Source organism: Apis cerana, linkage group LG7, assembly GCF_029169275.1.
Source record: "Apis cerana isolate GH-2021 linkage group LG7, AcerK_1.0, whole genome shotgun sequence".
NCBI lineage: Eukaryota > Metazoa > Arthropoda > Insecta > Hymenoptera > Apidae > Apis > Apis cerana.
Window position 1 is genome coordinate 5,688,639 of NC_083858.1, and position 24,019 is coordinate 5,712,657.

General features: G+C 17.1%; 1 non-coding gene across 1 annotated transcript; it reads left to right on the forward strand.

Annotated features, from left to right (window-relative positions):
* The first annotated feature begins 13,408 nt into the window (after positions 1-13,408).
* Positions 13,409-13,481, forward strand: Trnav-uac (transfer RNA valine (anticodon UAC)). Its single transcript has one exon. It is a non-coding gene; the product is annotated as a tRNA-Val (tRNA).
* The last annotated feature ends 10,538 nt before the right edge of the window (positions 13,482-24,019 follow it).

A 24,019-nucleotide genomic window follows, 5' to 3' on the forward strand; every position in this document is an offset into this window, starting at 1 on the left:
GATCGTGAATTTTTAACAAAATATCTAAATGTAATTAATATTTAATGATTTATTATTAATGAAAGTATTGTATTTATTTTAAAGAAAATCTAAATATATTAAAAATATTAAATATCTTCCTTTTTCCAAAATATTTTTTTCTATCTTATTTCTTAGAAAATAAAAAAAATTTTTTAATCAGAAATTTTTTTCTACTTATTCATATTATTTTTCAATTAAATATTTTCCATATCATTCCATGATGGTATTAATTTACTGATTTATAATTTTTAATAACTCATATAATAACATAGTTGCCTATCTCAAAGCGAATATTTAACAAGAAAATAGAATAGTATCCAATTAATAATCATATTTTCTATCTGTTTGATTGTCATGAAATTATCTCTATTAATTTTTGGAACTGAAACTCCACTTCATTTTTGACTTTTTTTAATGTATTTATTTTTATTTATATATATTATATATTATATATATGTATATTATATTATATATATATATATGTATTTATATATGTATTTATATATATATATGTATATATATATATATATATATATGTATTATAATTACATCTATTCTGACTTGTTTATATATATGTGTGTATGTGTATCTTTAAATATTTAAAATATATATTAAAACAAAAAACAAATATTTTTTATTGTCTTATTTACAAAAAATTCTTTTTCTTTTCTTCTCGGTTTTCATTGATTTTTCAATGAAGTAAAATCGAGAAAGAAAGAAGTTGCTAATTAATTCTCAAAATATTTAATAAGTCTTCCTGAATATACATTTTGATTCTCATTGTTGGCGATTAATAGAGCACTGTATACCTGTATATTGTATATATTGTATTTTAAATTGATTCTTTCAAAGCTATCTATTTATCTATTTTACCAATTTTTTCTATTCCCATATCCAAGTGTATCTTTTTAGAATTCGAAATTAATTTTTTTCAAGTTGTTTTTCGAATAATTGTATTTCAAATCTTATTACTGATCAATTTCTTGCCAAAACAAAAAATATTATTTAACAATTATTGAATTATATTTTTCATATTGTTTTTGCACACAATAAAACTATATATAAATATATATTTTGTAAAAAATATATATATTCTTATATATATTCTCATTTATGTTAGATGAAATCGAAATGAAAAGATGTTACTTCATCACATAGATTAGATATAGAATAGATACTCATTCTGTCTTCATCTATTTTTTTTACGAATATATTAACTGAATAGTCTGAATAATCAATTTTAGTTTTTGAGATTTAAAATTTTTTATATTTATTATATTTATTATATTATATTGAATTTTATATAATTTTATTTTATACATACATACTCATAGTAATATGCATCAATATGCAATTATTATTAATCGACTATTTGTTACATATATAAACATATAAAGCAAATGGCATTCAATATGTATTTAATGGATGAATTAATATTGCATATATACTTAGTATTTATCTTTAGTGAATATTATCACGAATCCTATATATATATATTATAAGAATCTTAAAAATAAGCTACAAAAAAGCTAGACGAATACAAAATGTTTCATTTAAGGAAGAACTAGTGAAATACCAATAAGTGGAATACTATTATATTTTAAAATATTTTTTCTACAAAAAATGTAAAGATTCATATTACTTATAAATGTACAGAAAACATCTGCAGCATGCAGATCTCAGACAAAGCTAGCTTCAAATCATATATAATCATATATAAATTGAAGACAATTGTTTTGTTATATTTTATTAATATTATTAATATAATAATTTTAATAATATAGGAAATATTAAAATATAAATATATGTCTATAATATTCTTTTACATAAAACAATCTGTATCAGTTATTCCTAATTATTATTTGATGTTTCCAAGAAATATTATAATTTCATTTGTTATTAATAGAATATATATATAAAATATAAATTTTTATCATTATATTATATAATATGTATTATATATTATTTACTAAACCACTTTATATTTTCATTACTTTCAATTCGTATATCTCATTCTTAATTCATGCTTAGTACAAATTATAACCAATTTTAAAAATACCGACATAATACGAATGTTAAACTTTTTATCCGCTTTTCAGACACGGTCTAGAAATGAGCGATAAAAAATAAAATGATGAATGAAATTCATCTTTGGACTTACTGCAACACATAAAATAGTAAATGAAATGAGTTGGAGTGCAAAAGATTGATATTTTTTTATAGAATTTTTTATAAAATTTTAAATATTTTTTAATATTTTTTATAGAATCTTAAAGAATCTATTTGTTTTTTATAGGCTTACTAAATTGATGAATGCATTCAAAATTATATAATTCTATTTAAAGAAATAAAGTTTACTTTAAAATTTCTCCCCTCATTTATCTACAAAAAAATAATTGCACTGTATAATTTTCTTTTGAATTAAATAACTTTTATTAAAATATTTTTTAAAAAACTTTATTATATGACATCATGCTCTGCTGACATTGATTACCGATTGACTACTACCGCTAGGTGATTACTAAATCTTCATATGAAAGCTACTAGGCCTGATTCTGATATCGTTTACTAGGTTCCAAGAATCACTGCTACTCTCGTTAGCATTATCTACGCCATCAGATATAATTATTAAATCGAACAAATAAATGTTATCTAATTTTTTTAATATTATAATATACTATATAATATTTAATACTATATTTAATACTAAAACAATATATAATATATAATATATAATAATGTACTTAAAACAATAAAAGTACTCTCGTTTCAGATTTTTTTGATCTATAGTAAGGTAATTTGACGAACCTTATATATTGAAATAATGCATATTTGCAAAAAAATTAAAGTTTAAATCTGTATATAATAATAAAATCTTTACAATAATTCTAAAAGTTAATTGTATCAAATAAGTGTTATATAATATCAGACATTAATATTTAATAGATTAATATTTAAGTTAGTAAAAAATTTAAATAATAAGTAAATTAACTTATGTAATAAAATTATTTTTAAGAAAAAATAAAGATAATTTCTCGAGATTATTGAGATAACAATATTATCGCTTAATCCTGAATATAGTCGACTGACAATGAGCTTGATAACATCTCTCCATCGAATAAAACTGCGAACTGCATGCCCGCATTACTGTTACAATTTCATTTTCTTTATGAAATTCTTAGAAAGTCAAAAAAAAGCAAATTCTTCCGAATATTTTTGAAAAAATTTATGCATATTTCTAAACGAAAATTTTTTTAAAAATATATTTAAAAATATATTTTTAAAATAATTCTAAATTTTTTTCCGAAAATATATATTATTATAAAAGTTAATATTTTGCTAATTTTTATAATAATTTTATATTTTTTATATCAATATATTGTTAAACACGATTTTTCAAAATTAAATTATTTAAAATTAAATATTTGAAATATTTTAATTATTATAATATTTTATCTTGTAATTAATTGAAAAAAATAAAATATAATATATACATTATACCGCATTCAAATTTTTAATATTAATTTTTAAGAAAAGAAAAATAGTCACACTTTATCCATAAAATCGAAAATATTGATTGAAAAATTTAAACTTTCGATCAAATACTAATATTTATCTATATATACATATAATTAATGTATATATAATTTTTATTTAAAACATTAATATAGATAAACTATATAATTATAGATTATATATAATATATACATATATACATAATATATACAAAATTCCAAAATGATCGATAAAACGACATTTAGGCTTTCCATTAACCTTGAAAATATCATTTTGAAATATACTTATTTAATAGATATGATATATATAAGTCTCAAAAAAAAAAACATTTGCTTAGAGAATTACATCTTGAAAGATTTTATTTGAATCATTTTGAAATTTTCACAAAATATTTTAAATAATATATTTTCAGATAATATCATCTTTGAAAAATTGATTTTTTGAAAATTTTAAATATATAATTTAAATATATAATTTAATTCGACATTAAAGTGAAATATTTTTTACATGTAAGCAGAATTCAATACAAATTTTCTTGTAAATATTTCAGAAATTAAAATCAACTATCTATTTTATATATATAAGTACATAAATATTTAAATATATAATATTATATTATATATATATATATATTATATTATATTATATAAATATATAAATATCATTCAAAATGTTGATATTATAATTAATAATCATTGAAATCAGCAAAAATAAAGCTTTTAATTAAAATTTACTATTTTCATAATATTAATATTATATTATATACAATATTATTTTCATACTTAATCTACATAATAATTTATAAATTGATTAAAACAGAAAAGTAATAGAAGTAAGAATTATGAAAAGAGGACATCATAACAAAGTTATAATAATCTAATCCAAATAGTCAATAATTAATATTTAGGAAAATCATTTGCTAGTTTCACTTGAACAATAAATAATTTATTATATGCAATGCTATATATATATATTTAAATAAAATTTATATCATATTACATAATTTAAAATTCATGAATGTAAAATTATTTCTTTCAATATCTTAATTATATATATCTTTCCCGAAATTCTCATAATCCATGTGCTTTGTATGAAAATAAACTGTAGACATAATCTACCTATATTTTAGTTAGCACCATGCATTTTATCCTAGGTACAAAATAATGGAGAAATTATAATTGCATTGGTCATTACTCTTTCGTATTAAATCCTCGAGCTAATGCTGCAATATATATAATTCACGTCTATTACATTCACTAACTCTATTTACTAACTCTCGTTAATGTACAAATTATGGACATGTTTGTTTGGTAAATTAATGACTAAAAAAAACTAAATTATTTTTTAAACGCTAATAATGCATATATTGTTCAAGAATGTATAATATTATAACTAGATATTTATATAAATCTTAAATGTTAAAATATGCAATATATATGCAAAAAATAAATTCAAATATATAAAATATTTATTCAATTTTAATATAAAAATATAAGATGCAAAATCATTATTATTGTTATTTATTATTTATTTTTATTTGTAACAATATGGTAATAATTGTTTTAATATTTACAATTCTAAGCGATATCTATTATCAAATTAATTTATATGTCAAAACTTTTCATAGAATATGAATAAACATATTTATACTTTTTCTAATATTGTAATAGAATTTCATTTAGTTTTTGAATCTCGGAATAATATTTAAGATTATATAACAATTATATAACAATAATTATTAATAACTTTGGATAATAATTCGAAATAATCTCCAATTTTTTTTAATATATTTACTTTTTTTTTTAAATTTTGCGCACAGAATAAATATATAATTTAATTTTTTCTATTTTATGAAATTTATATTTTATTTTTTCTGATTTGATAAGACAATAATAAAGAATATAATAATTAAGATAATACTTTAATCTAGAAATAATAATATTCTGATCTATGGTCATTTTTTTCAATCATTTTCGAAATTTTTTTCAAAGAAACCATAAGACATTTATATCAATTTTAACATATTTACTAACATTTAATTATTTTTTCAAAACAGTTTTTTTACAAATAGTATTTTTTCAAAATAAAAATAATAAAAAATTACATGAATTGTATTCATACTAATAAAATTAAAAAAGAAAGAAGTGTTTTGTTATACATATAATTCCAATTTTTTTTTGGAACAAAAAAAAATAACATTTTCATTATGAATATTATATGAATTATGATAAATTAAAAATTTCGATAATTAAAAAAATGGCAGCTTTAAATGTTGAACTAGTCTATACTAAAAAAAAATTTATTTTTTTTGTTTTAGATTATCAAAATAATCATATTAAATATACATACTACCAAAATTTTTTAAAAAAGTTATAACATGCAAATTTATTAATCTTGATAAAATAATCTATATATTTTAAATATTAATAAGTATGTATAAATAAATATAGTGAAATATACGCTAAAATTGATATAAAAAAGATTTATGATTTGAAAAAAATTCCAAAAAAAATTTTTAAAAATAGCATTTATATATACAACAATATATCTTCTTAATGATAACGATTTTTTTTGTCATGTTCAAAGTATGAAAGTTAACTTGAAGAAATATTAAATCATGAGTAGTTTTATATAATATAATTTTTCATCTTTTAAAACGTCTTGTATTTTTTATTTTAATTCATATTATGTTTTTTATTCTTTAAATTCAATAATTTAAAAAAAATAAAGTTTTAATAATAAAATTGTCGCTTATCAATACAACTCAACATTAGATCACATATTCATATTATTATATATATTTTAATAAAAGTATATCCATTTAGTAACTATAGTGATTTTATAATCACAGCAACCTAAAAGTTTTGCTGATTATATGTCATCATAGTAGTTCAATAAATCAATTAATTAACCAAAAGTCAATTTGAGAAATTTTATTTAAATTAAGAAATTTTTATCACTTAAGCTAATTAAATATGTAAATAGAAATGTTTTGATATTTTTTCATCATTTATATATTGAAATATTATGCTTTATCAATGTTTTTTTTTTTATATTCTAATATATTTTAATATAAAAATCTTTTGCTCTTTTATTATATATATTTTTATAATTATTAATATTTAAAAATCATTAATGTATCAATAATATTTATTATCATCACAAAATATAATATTATTAAATATAATATTTAATGAATGGTTTTATTTCAAATTATATATTAAATTTTAAAATTATATATGTATATATATATATTTAGATTTTATTTTAAGTATTATACATTTTAAAACTTTGTGTTTATAATAAAAAAAAATTAATTCTGCATACATTCGCATTTTTCGAAGAAATTTAGTGGCGTAATAGTTGTGCAGATTTAGTTACATTGACACTTGAATTGATTGCCGAAACGTTTCGATCAAAAAGCAAAAAAAAATTTTAAAATAAAATAAAAATTTAAGTGAATTTAAAAACAAATAGAAAAGAAATCAATTTAAAATTAATTAAGCAAAACAAGAAACGTTTCTGAAAATTAACTTCTTTTCATACAATATAATTACAAAGGTTCTAATAGATCGAATAATTCGAATGAAATAAAAGCTATTTATACATGAACAATTTTAGATTTCATATGTTAATATTATTGTAATATTGCGTTATATATAAATATATATAAATGTATATAAATGTATTATTAATATTGCCTTAATGAATGGTATGGATTAAAAAATTAATAAAATTAATTCAAGAATATTCAATTTTATATGACATAAATAATATGAATATACTAATATAAAAATGAAAGAAAAAATTTAGATTTAAATTATTATAAAGTTAAATAACAAAGTTTTTTAAATTATAAAGTTAAGTAATATGGTCTCGTATGATGTTCATGCATGAATAGTTGAATAGTGCCACTGCTACACTGAATAATGGGCGATGGCTAAATTTGTCGATGCTGATCTGGTGCTGATCAGGCGTAAGTATTATTAGATGACCTTTAATCATCTTGTACGGAATTAATGATTCAATCCATTTTGATGAATTTTGACTGAAATATTCTCAAATAAAATTTACCTTTTTAATATGTATGTATTTTGCATAAAGCACAATTACAATTTCTAACTATATAGACATGTTCAAACATTGTGTTAAAGTAGATTCAAACGATGAATATGTAATATTTTAAAAAAAAGAAAGATTTGTATTTAATCATATATCATATATCATCATATTATATATTATACAATACGATTAATTATAATATTAATAAGCTGCACATCATGATTTTGCTCAATAATTTTTTCATTCGTTTATTGTTTTTTAAAATTTTTGCATTCCAATATTTCATATTACTTCATTTCATTTCAAATTATTGTTACAAACTGCTGGATCTTACAAAGGAATATTTTTTTATATAATTGTTTATATAATTTTTAATATAGGAACTTTTAAGAGAGCTTATTTTCATAGAAATTATAAATTTAAAAAAAAAGAAGTTTCATTCTTCTTCTTTTTTGTAAATCATATATTACATTTTATAATAGGATAAAATTATCTAAAATTATTTATCCTAGCTTTTAACATATATGAAGGAACATCTGTTAATAATGTATTTAATTATTATAATATAATAAATTATATCTATGTCCTAATTTTTTATATGTAAAATAACTAACTAATGCAGACAATGGGGTTTTAACTAATTTAATAATTATGCAAAATAGATAATAATATTTAAAGATATCTTATTATTTTATATTTTTTGCATATCCAGCTTTTAAACATACAAAATGATCAATTGATGTGTAAAAGCTGATATGTAAAACTTAATTGAATTTTATCTAGTTATATAATTATATGTACAACAATTATAATTATATTTCATTATTTTTTTTCACAAGAATTAAAATATTAATTGTTTATATCAGATTGCAATATGAATAAAATAGATAAAAATTATTTGAAGTATTGGTTCTTTTTCTAAAACAAAATAAATATACTTTTAATGAAAAATAGTTTCATAAATCTGAATTCTCGAATTTCTCGTGACAAATATGCGAATTGTGTGCATTTTTAAAAATGTATGACTCCTTTTTTAAATATAACATGTTCTATAATAAAAATATATAACTACTATTGAAAAAGTAAAGATATATTATAATATAAAACATGGATTGAATTATGCTTTTGACCATTGTGATTTGTATTTTTATTATTAGAACTTAAATATAGTATAATAAAAAAATATAGTATACAAATTTATAAATCAGCTACATTAAAAATTATGAAATAATAATTTTAAAAGTTAAAAAAATTTAAAAGAACATTAATTATTATTTGTTAAATTTAATTTAGCTCGGTACAGTCATTTAAAAAAATGAACTGCTGTTTTTATGAATATTTGAATAACACTCGAATGAATCTTGTATTCAAGATTCATTGATCATTTTCAAGCTGGTTCAGTCTTTGTGATGGAAACTGGGAGAATTATTGCATAGTCAAAGCATGAATAGATAGTATATAAGTATATTTTTTCTTATAATTTCGAATTGCAAACAATATTTTATTTAAAAAATTATTAAACAATTGATTGATATAATAATTATTATTAGAAATATTAATTTTAATAAATTAATAATTCTTTATAAGTAATTATAATTAATTGTAATATAATTATTTATAATTTTAAAGCTTTTTTACATTTGCTACATTAATTTTATTTATTATTTTATTTACTAAAATATATATCAAATATCAAAATTTTTTTTTGTCAATATTTATTTAATCATATATTTTTATATTTTGAATAATTGTTTTATAACAATCTTGTGAGTAATTTTTTGAAAAATAATTTATAGATTTCATTTGGTATATTTAATTTATCCAGAAAATTTATCGTTATCTATATATATCGTTATCTAAATCTAAATAATCTAATCTTGATCTATATTATGATCAAGCAAAATAAAAAATTTTTTTAGAATTTTTTAGAATTTTTAAATAAAAAAAAATTTTTGATTGATCTTCCATTATTTTTAATAAAAATATATATTTGTCTTAATGTTCATTACCTAATTATAAAAATTATCAAATTATTTATATATATGATCATAATTACAATAAATGAAATTATAATAATAGCAATTATAACTTTTATTGTTATTGTTATATATTTGCATTAATGTTCATTACCTAATTATAAAAATTATTAAATTATTTATTTTTTTTTTTTTGCTAAGAATAAAATCAAAATATATTTATTGCAACATAAATATTGAATAAATTTTGATATTATTATATATTATTATATAAAATATATATAATATAATAATATATAAAATATAAAACAATCCTTATATGATCATAATTACAATAAATGAAATTATAATAATAGCAATTATAATTTTTATTGTTATTGTTGTTATCTATCATTGTAATTTCAATTATTATAATTTCAATCACTTTGTTTTATATGTTTTATTATAGTTTATTTTTATATTTGCAGGTTTGAAAAAATATAGAAAGAATGATATATCAATAATATATCGCATAATGATATCATGTTTCTTTAATGTTTCTTTAATGAATTCAATGATATCTTATTTCAGTTCAATTATATTGAATGATAACATATTAATTTCAATTCTGGATATGCTATGTATCTCTCATAAAGCATATAAAATATTATTAGAGATAGTTAACTAGAATTGTTGAGAAATAATATATCATATACATATATCATATAATAATATATCATATAATAATATATCATAAAATAATATAAAATAAAATAATATATCATAAAATAAAAGAAAAATATTATATATTTTCGAATAAATAAATAGTTGAAATTACTTTATAAATGTCGTTAGTTAAAAGAGGATTTTAAAAAAAACAAAAAATAATAATAATCTGAAAAGTAAAAAAGAGAACAGCTACTTCCATTGTTTCATTGTTGTTCATTTATATGACTGCGAAAGAAAGAATTTTTTTATTTCCAGACAATCTTCAGCTTGATATTTTTAATTGTGTTTAGGTATTCAATTTTATGACAAAATTATGTAAAAATTATATAAAATTATGTAAAACTTTTTAATAAATAATGAAACATTATGATTAACAAGTTTTTATTTATTATTTTTTTAAGTCTATAATATTTATATTTTTTATAAAAACTTAGCTTTAATGAATGATTTTTCAATAAAAATGAAATTAATTTTGAATATTTATAGTAAACTACTATTAAAATTTTTTAATGTTTCACGTATCTTACTATGTATCTAACAGCGAATATACAAAAATTTAAAGAACTTTGAAATACAAAAAAAAATTTATTGGTAATATGACATAAATGTATATAAAAAAGTTCATATTAACATTAATAAATATATATCTTAGTATTGTTAAGTAACAATTTTATTTTTATTAAATACCTTTATTAGATCTTAGATTATATATTATATATGTTACTTTATCTGTATGTACTTTACTTAAGTGCATAATTAAAATTTGTTAAAAACAAAAAACCATAATTGATTTGTGAAGTCCAAAATTGTTTGAATTTCATTTTCAATGCAGTTCCCTCATTTTTCAAATTTTCAATAACAGTCATTTCAAATACAGAGATTAAAATATAACAACATAGAAAAATTGTATATCACCATAGAAGTGATCACAAGGATCTTAATCCTCACACTTTACGACATGGCCCATTCTTGAAAATTTGCTTTCCATTACGGTCTTCTTTATTGATTCTTTTTAACTTTTTAATTTGTATTTTTCACTGAAGATAATGATTAAATTAGGAAATAACCATTGGAAACAATACAAACATTTGTATAACTGCATAATAATATTCAAATTAAATAATGCCTTTTACGTAATACTCAAAATCACGCTTAGTATGATTTTTAACAAAATTTTTATCATCTTAAAATATTTGATGAACATAAAGAAATATAAGTTATAATGACTAGAATTTATTAGTAAAAATTATGAATCTTAAAATGTGTATATGTATTTTGAAATTTTTTACCTGTTCATCCATCGAAATTAATTGTAAATAAATAATATCGATACGGATAATTTAAATAAAAATATATTATATAATGTAAATTTAATGCAAATTCGTACAACGTGCTAAAGATATTACAACACTTTTTATATAACATGATTATCATATAATGCATTTATATTATTTCTGTTATACAGGGAAAATTTTCATATAATATAATTTTGTATAATGTATTAAATGCATTATATAAAAGTCTATTATGTATATAATATTTCATTGAAAACAAAAAAAAAATTTATTTCAAATTTTTCAGATTATTATATCAAATTGAATTAATTTCATATATCATATTTTTATTATAAATGATATTAAATCTATATTGTATGTTTAATAGAAATATTTATATAATCAAAATTTGAATATATAATCAAAAATTCAATCATTCCTCTTTTTATTGAATCCTTTCGCTATTGATTAATATTAAGATTTAAAATTACAAGATATTAAGATTTTTATGAAAAATAATATAGATAAAAAAATTGCAATTTTTTAAATTTATTAATTAAAATACTTTGTTTTGAAATATTTACAAATATTTTATTTTGAAATATTTTATTTTATTTTCTGTATGTTGAAATTTGAAAATTTGAAAAAAAAATAAAAATTATATAAAATATTTTAATATTACTTTACTTACTTGAAAAAAACATATTTTACATATATATATATACACGTATTAAATTGTAAAGAAAAATTTTGAAGATTTTATCAAATAATTTTATGAATAATAATTAAAAGAAATACAGTTTAATTTTCATTTTTATATAAATTCTATTTTATTATTGTTTTCTTGCAATATATATTTGAGTTTTTTTTATAAATAATATTGTATGCATAAAATAAATGATAATAGGGAAGTTATATTTTATCTTTTAATTTTGTTCAATTTTGTTTTTTTACCAAAAAAATTATAATTAAAATTATAATTTATGTATAATAATTATACATAAACATAAATAAAACATACACAATAAACAAAAATTCCATATAACGTAACTTTTTTTTATATAGAAACTAAAATACATAAGAAATTATTCACATATGTAATTATAATAAAAGAAATTTTACTATGTATTTATAAATCCAGGAATAATGATTAGATATAAAAAAAAAAGCAGAGATAAAAACAGCATTTTTCAATTTGGCATAATTCAGTTTTTATATTCTTTTAATTTTTTAATTTAATTTTATGAACTCGTTAATGTCTGTTATTGAATTTTCAATTAATTTTCAATTAATTTCAATCTATTTTTTTTTTTAATATTTCATAAACTCTTATAGAATTAATTAAGTTAAAACAATATTATAAATATCCTATAATTATATATAAAATATAATTATAATTTTAATATAATTAGAATTTAAATTATTTAAAATTAAAAAAAAATATCAAGAAATATGATAAAAGTTTTTTTAATATATATTATATTGCTCACTATTGAATCGACATTGTAAATCTAAATTCAAATTTGTTTTATTGAAAAATCTCAAAGAATAATTTTTGAATTATATTAATATATATGAAAATTCGTATCAAGATGTATGAATTGAAGCATTAATGAATTTTGATTTTTTCAATAATTCAACAAATACTTCAAATTAATTCTTAGCTTAAAAATTTATCAATTGATATTTCATCATAAGATATCATTTAACACGAAACTCAGTTCGAAAATCTAAAGTAATTACTCTTTAATTACTAATTAATTATTAATTATATATATTACATACTAAACTATAAACTCAACATTAAGATTTATTGTAATATAAATTTGTTTTTTTCCTTAAATCATAACAGGTTCCGTGGTGTAGCGGTTATCACATCTGCTTTACACGCAGAAGGTCGCCGGTTCGATCCCGGTCGGAACCATTGATATATAATATTCGTGTTTTTTCCCTTTTTTGTGATGCGGTGTTCAAGAAAAGAAAAACAAATGAAATGATTCTTTAAAACTACCAAATAACTCTGCAATAATTTTTAAACAAATAAAATACATTGTCTAAATAATTTTATCAACGAATCAACATAAAATATCTATTTTAATTTTTTGTCAGCATAAGGATATATTTATTATTATAAATGCAATATATTTATATATAAACTACTTAATTCGATTTATTACATATTAATTGCTATTAATTGCAATAAACAATTGTAGTGCCAAATTAACTCGTAAAGTCCATTTAATATTGAATTTATAATTTTTGATATGATAACTTTTCTGATCATTAAAACTTAAGATAAATCCATTTGAAGAATAATTCATTTTAAATCATTTTAAATAATTATAAATATTTTTTATAAATAATTATTATATATTATATATTTTCTTCATATAATTATTAATTGATTTTAGTTTTTGAATTATTTGCAAATATAATATTTTTAATATCATAGGTAATATAAAATCTTTCTACCTGTACATATGCCTTCATGATAATGTATATACCAGAATATACATTTATCAACTATTTATATAATCTGTGGGTAAATAACTTATGTAATATATCACATTGATAATCGATATGTATAATGCGTGAACTTGTTGAAAATTTACTTTTTCGAATTCGAAAAAAAAAAAAGAAACAAGAATAAAATCAATCTCATCATTTAATAACTTTTCTGTTGAATAAAGCAAATAAAAAGTCGCATTCAAATCCATATAGAAGTAGATTTTCCATAAGCTCAGCATATTAAATGTTGGCTGTTCTGATATTTTTATATAAATAATTTATAAGTGATGGCTGTATATTGATGCATACATGTCATGAATGCATATATATATAGTCAGAATTCAATATAATATTTTTTATAAATAATTTCGAAAAAACTAATCTGTTTTATTTTTATATTATGTATCAAAAAAAAAAAGGAAAAAATTGTTCAAAAAATAAAATAATTTTTATATTTTATATTCAAAGTTAAGATCTATGCGAAAACAAAATCGATTAAAATTATATTTTAAATCGAATTAAAATTATATTTTTAGATTAAATTTGTCAAATATAACTATAAAATGACTTAAAAATATTATGTTTACCAAAAAAAAAAGAATATATATTTATTATGCAATAACTACATTCTTATTTTGATGTTTTATTTTTTCTGAAAAAATTTTTTTCAATTATGCGTAATATTATGTATTATACATATAGTAAATTGAATTAATATTTGAGATTATTCTTACATATATTTGTTTATTGTAATTAAATTGAACTGATTATTTTTTAATACATTAAAGTTAATTATAGTTAGTACAAATATATAACATTATTTTATTTATATAATTTTATTAATAATTAATAATTAATAATAATTATTTATATATTATCAATAATATATTTTTGCATAAAAGAAATAAAATAAAAAATTAAATTAATTTAATATCGGACACATAAATTAAAAAACGAAGATAATAATTGTATGAAGCTATTGTGTTTGATGCTTCCTTTCTTCTATAATAAGCGCAGAACATATTAATATTTTAATATATTAGAAATTATTTTTTATTAATAATAAACTTCACGTTTCATTCTTATTTTAAACGAATTTATCATTTTTCTTTAATATGTATTATTATTTTTTTTTCATTTATTGTTTGCATAAAAATAATCCTAAACTATACAAAACTTATTATTTTTGATAACATGTACTTGAAATATGTGCAACTTTCGCATTAATAAGTGCAATTTTTTCGTTTTATTTCACTTATATAAATAAACGAATTAAATAAATTTGCTTAAATAAATAAACGAATATTTTGTAATAGATATATCAATCAATTAATTTAAATAAATTAATTTTTAAATATATATATTATTATAATTTTTTATTATTATTCTTATTTATTATTGTTGAATTTATAATTATGTATTAACTATATTAAATATGTGTGTATATAATAGTGTATTAAATATAATAAAATATTTTTATCAAAAACGAAAATTTTTTATATTTAATTTAGTTTGTAAAATATAAAAAAATCTGATGTATTTTCTAAATATTATAAAATAAATGAAAAAATGCAATTTTATTAAAATGTAATTTATGAAAATATATGGATACATTCTAAATATATTTTATCGAACTAAGAATAATAAGTTTTGTATAGTTATATAATTATATGATTATATGATTATATGATTATCAAAATCAAAGAAAAAATATATATATATAAAATACATATATGTATATTTTAAAAAAATAAATATATGTATATAGTTATGTATAATTGTGTGTGCTATATGATATATAAAAAATATATTAATAAATAAATGATAAATTCGTAAAATAGAAATAAAATATATTCACTCCATTATCAATAAAAAATAATTTTTAATATATTAAAACTAAAACGTGTCACAAAAGAGAAGAAGAAATAAAATATTTAATTTTTCTAATAAATTGCTATTTTCATTTTTTTAATTTAAATTTATTAAGTATTTCAATATATTTTCAATATTAAAATTCGCCATTATTTATTTGAATCATTATACATCAACAAGATCTTTTTATTTATTTGTTTTCTATTGATTTGAATAATGAATTTTCCATTCATATGAATGGAATTCAAATAAACTTGAAATGGATGTAATATAATTTTACAGTTTTTTTCGCGATTTTATTTTTGCAAAAATAGAATACTATCTTTGGCTATTTTCTTTGTTTTTTCTGTATTATCTATCTATGAATTTGATCTCTATGAATTTGATCTTTTTCTCTTACCTAATTTATTTATGATATTTATTTAGTTTATGATAGATTTTCATATTGAAAGATATTTATTATATTTATATAGATTTTCATATTCATGAAAAATTCATAAACACATACAATAGCATTTTCGTATTAGATTATATTATTTACTATATTTAATCTGAAATATCTTCAATAGCAAATATAGATTTGATAATTATGGATAGAAATTTCAAAATTTAGCTTATGAAAACAATAATCTTTTAAACTTAGTTTCGATTATGTCTTCCAAAGACAATTTTCTTGAACAAAAAAAGTACTATTTTTTAAAATTAATTATGAGTTATTCAATTATAAGACTTTCATTTTTATGCTTAATATATATGATGGAAATTTGTTAGTACATTTAATAACATATGCATCCTGGATATTTTATCCATTCCTTGATTATTAAATTCTCTTTAATAGTTTGAAAATAAAATCAAATCTGCATTATATTATTCTAATTTCCTAACATTATAATCAGACAATTATCAATGCAAATTATCTTTACAGTGAATCTTTCATAGTGAGAAATTATCTTTAATAGTGAATTGTGTCAATCTTGAATCTCTTTTTTTATTTTCATATCTTTGCAAAAAACTCACAAAGTTTCTTTTAATTTTTAATAGATTGAATTTCCATTTGATATAATTATTATTTAATAATTTATATTTATTTTATAAAATATTCATCTATATCAAAATTCTATTATATAAAAAATATTATATGTATTATTATTAAATGATTCAATTCATAGTCGCATTCAAATATTTATTTTCTAAATATGCCATAATAAATAAAATTGAATTGTCTGAACATTCAAATTCATTATCTGACTAAAATAAATAAATAAATTGAATGAAATAGATAAAGAATTTATTATTATGTTAAAAATTAAGATGATTATATATTATAAGGAAGATAAGTTATTTTAATTTTGATATATATTGTTAAAAATATCATTTATAATAATTTTTTCTTATAACTTAATCAGAAGTTTTTTATAGTTTTTAATAGTTATATAAATATAGTTAATATAATAAAATAATAATAATTATATAATAAAATAGTTGTAAAAATATATATATTATTATATAAAATTTTATAAAAAAGCTTCCTGGATTTTGGTGGATTTGAAGTATCTCAATTTCAATAATATAGCAAATCAATTCAATAATATAGCAAATTTAATCATTCTATGAATTTTTAAATAGAAATAAAATATAAAACTATTTTCACTCAACCGAAATTACAATAATCGATAGATATTAACAATAAATATATTGATCATTAAATTTTAGCTGCTTCAGAATTATTTTATGTTCTATTTTTGCATACCGCAGATCTGAAAAAAATGTTTCAAGTTTAGAAAGAGGAATCTTAGTTTATCTGTTATACATATGGAATATTGACTCCATGTGTTTATAACAACAATATATATATATATATATATATATATATATATACAAGCAGAATAAATATATTGAATAAATTATGAATTATATATAATGAATTATTTATAATTAAAATTAAAATATTAATATATTTAAACTTGCTACAGAACTCATAATAACTTTTCGATATTGAAACGATGCAAGATTATCATTCAATTATATTGCATTTTTAAAAATTCACATGCACAACGTACATTTAATTACGTTTTCAAATTTTTCAATGCATATATTTTCGGAATTACTATTTCGGACTAAACATTTCTTATTGATTCGATCATTATTTTGTATGTCATGTATAATTTATTCGTATCTATCACTCATTCTCAAAAATTATGAGAAATCGATTATAAATTATAAAAAAAAATATTCAGGATAATGTTTTTCACAATATATATCAATATATTAAGATGATAAAAACTGCTTTTCTTATAATACATAATATCAAAATTTTATAATACATAATACTAAATATAACTTAATAATTAAAATTAAAAAAAAAGGAATAAAGAAAGATGATATATTATTTAAAGAAAAAAGAGCAGAAAAACACAATTTTTTGAATTAGTGAAAAAAATTAGGAATTAGAAAAAATAATAGGTGTTTTATTTTATATTGTGTTATTAAAGTTATTGTGTTATTTAGTGTTAGCTTAACTAAAGTGTTAGCGTAAGGACGCGATGTTATCATATTTAACTTCATTCGGCTTAATTTTATAGCTGACTTTTTAGCTTTTTAAATATTCGAAATTCGAATTTGAATTATGGATCTATCTTTGTTATTTTTTGATCACATTTTAAAAATAATTTAATTTTTAAATAATATACAATAAATAATAATATAAAATAATAATAATATAGTACAATAATAGAACATTTATTATTTCTTTCTTCGCTTCCATTTCATGACAATAGTCACGACAATAACTATATCAATTCCTCAATATGGGAATATGGCAACTCTGGTTAAGAATGTGCGCGCGCGCGCATTAAGCGAAGGGAAGCGTGCAAGAATAACGATCGCTTACCTCGAATTGAGACGGCGACTATAAACTACATATGTTTTGAACTGTGTCTCCTTTTTGAATAATTCTCTTAGGATCAAAAGCTAAAAAGTCCATTTATATATTTAAATAAAGCTTATTATAATAAGACTATTATTCGACAATGAATGATTAAATTACTTGGGCATTTCATATTTTATATATTTTAATTTTAGAAATAATGTGTTTATCCTTTAAGAAAACTAGATTTTTAACTAGATTTTTTAAACATGTACAAAATCAAAACTGATTAAATTAAAATAATATTTATTAGAAATAATTAAAGCATTTATCGCAATTAAAACTTAATCATAACTTAAATTTAAATTAATAGTTTTTAATTGTTTTCATATTATTTTTATATTTACATTTTTATACCTCAAATTTCATACGCATTTTCATTAATATTCCTTAAAAAATATAATTTATATAAATTTTTTATAATTAAAAACTTTTCTATTTCTGATTCATTTTAGTTTATATTATATATTATATAAATTATATATTATATAATATAATTATATATATTATATATTATATAAATTATTATACATACTTATATTATTATATATTATATATTATTATATATTATTATATAGTATATAGTATATAATATATATTATATTATATATTTAGTATATAATATATATTATATAATTATATATATTTCTTAATATCACGCAATTTACTATAAAAATAAAAATTTACTATACAAATTTATAATTCAACTTCATTTAAAACTTGAAAGAATATTTCAAATCAAGTAAAGTAAGTAATTGGTTAAATAGTTTTAAATTATTTAAATTCAACTTACTTGAAGAAAATGATTTGATTATTGTAAATTATTGAGAACAGAATATTTTAAATCAAATAAATTCAAACAACTTAATTAATCTGAAAAGACTTTAAGAAAAAAACTTTTATAAAAAGATTTTTATATTTAACTATAGTTTAAGATTAATGATAACAAAATATTGATAATATCATTTGGATGATTTAAGATTTAAATAATTTAAATATTATATATAATATGTACTATAATAATATATAAAAAGCTTATATAAAAAGTAACTTATTCCATCCATAAGATAGAATGTTCTAATTATTAAATCTGCCTTGTAATATAATAACTTCAGACAAAAAAATCAATTAAATTATTAAGATTCTTAATCATTTGATAATTTGCAAATATAATGACAAATAAAACTATTAATGACATAAATCTAATTTGAAAAAACTTACTTCATAATTGTCATAATAATATTCTTGTTTTAATTTTTTATATAATGAAATACCATATATTCTAGTTATAGCAACTTATATAAAATAACTTTTATAAAATTGTAACTTTTTATCTTCTTTTGATACTGAACACTTTTCTATTAAAAATTAGTCAATTTTCTAAAAACTGATAGAAAACAAAAGCAAATAGAAAAATATTCATATTCAGTATCAAAAAAAGATTGGATTTTTTAGTAAAATTTTAATTAATTTAATTATAATTAGACATAAAAAAATTTGAGAAACTAAAAAAGAAAATGCTTAAAATAATTTCTAATAATTGATTCATATGAAATAATATTTTAAAAAATATTATTATAAAAAGCATTTAACCTATTAAATTAATTTAATCTATTAAATTAAAAAAGTAGGTAATTGTAATAAATATTTAGAAACAATTTACAGAAGAATATTTTCTATTTAATGTATACAGATCGAGAGAGAGAAAAGATATAAAATATCTTGATAGACAATAGACAACATTAACGATTAATGTATATAATTTAATTTGTAAATTTATATTTGAATAGATTTTGGCTTTTTTTTTTAATTATTATTGAGTAAGAAACATTTTCGCTTCACTTCACTTTTATTTTATAGAATTTCTTATAATGTTAAGAATTCCTGATTGAATCAAAGATAATACACATATATACTATAACAAGAGAAATTGTATATTGAAGATAATATGTTCTTTGATTCAATCCTACGAGCCACTTTTCATAATCACACATTTCATAGTAATTTTATAATTCTTATATTGAATAAACAAAAAAAAACAAATTAATAGAAATAATACTATATAAAATTATATATTATAATACTACATAAAATATAAAATTACATTATCTATGCTACTTAATATGTATGAAATTTTGAAGAATTATAGTATTTTTTTAAAAATTATGAATCTAAAATAAATATTACTAACTTTCGAATTTATAACATACAAATAGAAGAAATCATTATATATGAATTATATAAATTATAAATTAATGAATTATATAAATTATAAATTATATAAATTATATTTTAGTAATTGTATTAATACTTATTGTATTAATATAATTGTATTAATACTATTTACATATAATTACTTCTTATTCAAAATTATTCTTATTCAAAAATTAATATTTTGTTCAAAATATTATTCAAAATAATTTTATTCAAAAATAATATTTGTTATAATGTAAAGTTATGATTTAAATTAATTTCTTTATTCATTAAATGAATTAATTAAATTATACTAAATATAGATTTCAATTCATAGATTTCAAATTCATAATTAAAGAAATCAAGTTTTTTTTCATGTTTTATAATACATTATATATATATATATATAATTTTTACATATATATAAAATTATTATAAATATATATATTATTAAACATTATTATATAAAAAAATATATATATAATAAATAATAAAAATTTTTTAACAATCTCTAGCAAAAAATATTTGATTATCTTTTAAAATAAAATAATTTTTTTTAAAAAATTGGATTAACCAGAATTTTCTTGTCAAATTAGAATTAATTTATTAGATTATAAATTTTTGAAAAATTAATTAAATTTATTAAATTATTAAATTTTTGAAAAAATCGTAAAATTAATCGGAACAAAATAAAAAAAATCTTTTTTTACAATTTTGTTAAAATTCTGATCTTATATAAAAAATTAAATAATATTTTATAAATTCGTGTCAATTATACATGCTGAAAATTAAGGAAAATTTCATTGAAACAAATGACAAGTATCGAAACATGGATAATCAAATTTTCTGTCAAAGATTGTAATTTTAATACATATATATATTACACATTATAAAGTTTAAGTATACATTATAAACATTATAAACATAAATAAAATTATAATCCACTTATTTCTGCATGATAAAATAAAAAATCTTCTACGAACGTATTTCAAATGAAAGTAAAAAAAAAAGTATTTCAATTATAATCATTGCGATTGTATGAATTAAAACCATTCCTGATGAAGATGAAATTGGTACCTGCAATTGAAGTTAGAATTTTAAATTTGAACAATTCCCAGGTAAATTATTACGTAATAATAAAAAATTTGATTAATAAATAATATGATCATTTAATATAAAAAATTTAGAAGAAAAAGATAAAAAAACCATTTAAAAAATTCTAAATTTATCGAAAATAATTGATGATTTTTTATTGGAAAAAGCAAAAATAAATTTGTAATCAATTTATTTTATTTTATAAAATAATAATATATATAAAATAATAATAGTAAAATAAAAATTAATGAATATTTCTTTTCTATAATAAAATTGTTAAAATTATATATATATATATATATATATATATATATATATATATATATATAAATAAACATTGCATTAAATTTTTAATTAAATAATATTAAATTAAAAGAATGCAATATTATTTTTGCATTTGCTAACAATTCAGGAATGGCACTGCATTAAATCTTATAAATTAAATATTTTCATTAAAAATTGATTAATAATAGTAATTATATTGATGTACATTATTCCATTTAAATGATATCGTATATCTAAATTTCCACATTAACGGTGGATATATAATTAACATTTACTCACAACCAGTTGATGATTTGTGATAATATTATTCTACTTAATTTAAAAGAACATCACCGCATACTACGATTTTACAATTATTACATGGTTTCATTCGTTAACAAGCGCACACATTCACGTATAAATTTTATGCCGAGTTATAATTTAATTTATAAATATTTGTTTTAAACATAAATATATAGACAATAAATATATAGACAATATATCAATTTTCAAATTAATAACTGTTAAAAATATAGAATTAGATATTTTATAAAATTTGATTAATGAGTAACGATTAATTTATATTGCAATATTTAACATTTATTTAATACAATTTAATTTATTACAATTTTTAACAGTTATTGACTAATTTATGAATTAATTGCGATTTTTAATAAATTTTAATTTCTATTATTATTGAAGAATAAGAAACTAATTAATTAATAAGTAAATAAAATTTTTTCTTATATTATTTAACAATATCGAATAATAATCATCAAATACAATACATTTTGATTATATAAATAATTAATAACATATAATTAAAACAATAATATATAAAATATAAATTATTACATATTATTTACATATTATTTTATTTTAATAAATTTTTTTATTAAAAACTATTATGCTATTGCATAATTAAAAATAATTTTTTCGTATTTATATACTTTAAATTCAACATAAAATTATAAATTTCTTTTAAGTTTTCCAGTATTCTCAAATAAGATCAGAAATTGAATATAATTTATTAATTTATAATTTTATAAAGTAAAGTTATAATTTCTTAATCAAATTATAAATAACATAGTTATAAGTTTTAGTTATAATTTTTAGTCAAAGTAATTATATAGAATTAAATTATGTTATAATTATTATAATCAAGACTAAAATCTTTTATCAATTCCAGTTCCACAATCTATTTGTTTATATTGATATTTTTTAATTCTGAAATGATTCTATATCGGTCTAGTGTTGTGAAATATATTGAATCGATTTAAAAATAGTAATTAATTCTTAAATTTTTTCATACATTTATAATAATTTTAAATTTTCATCTTTTTCAATAAAAATTGAAACCTTCTAAACGTAGAACAATTCTGAAAAAACTCAATTAAATAACTCAACGATTTAAAAAAAATATAATATAATAAATATATACATAGCTTTCTGAAAACATGCCAATATTATATGTTAATATTACATGATTAACATTAACATGATTTTTACAGAACGATTCAAAGTAAAAAATATATAACAAATAAATAATTAATGAATATTTAGTTATAAAATAAAAATTATTATTCGTTATATAATTTTTATCT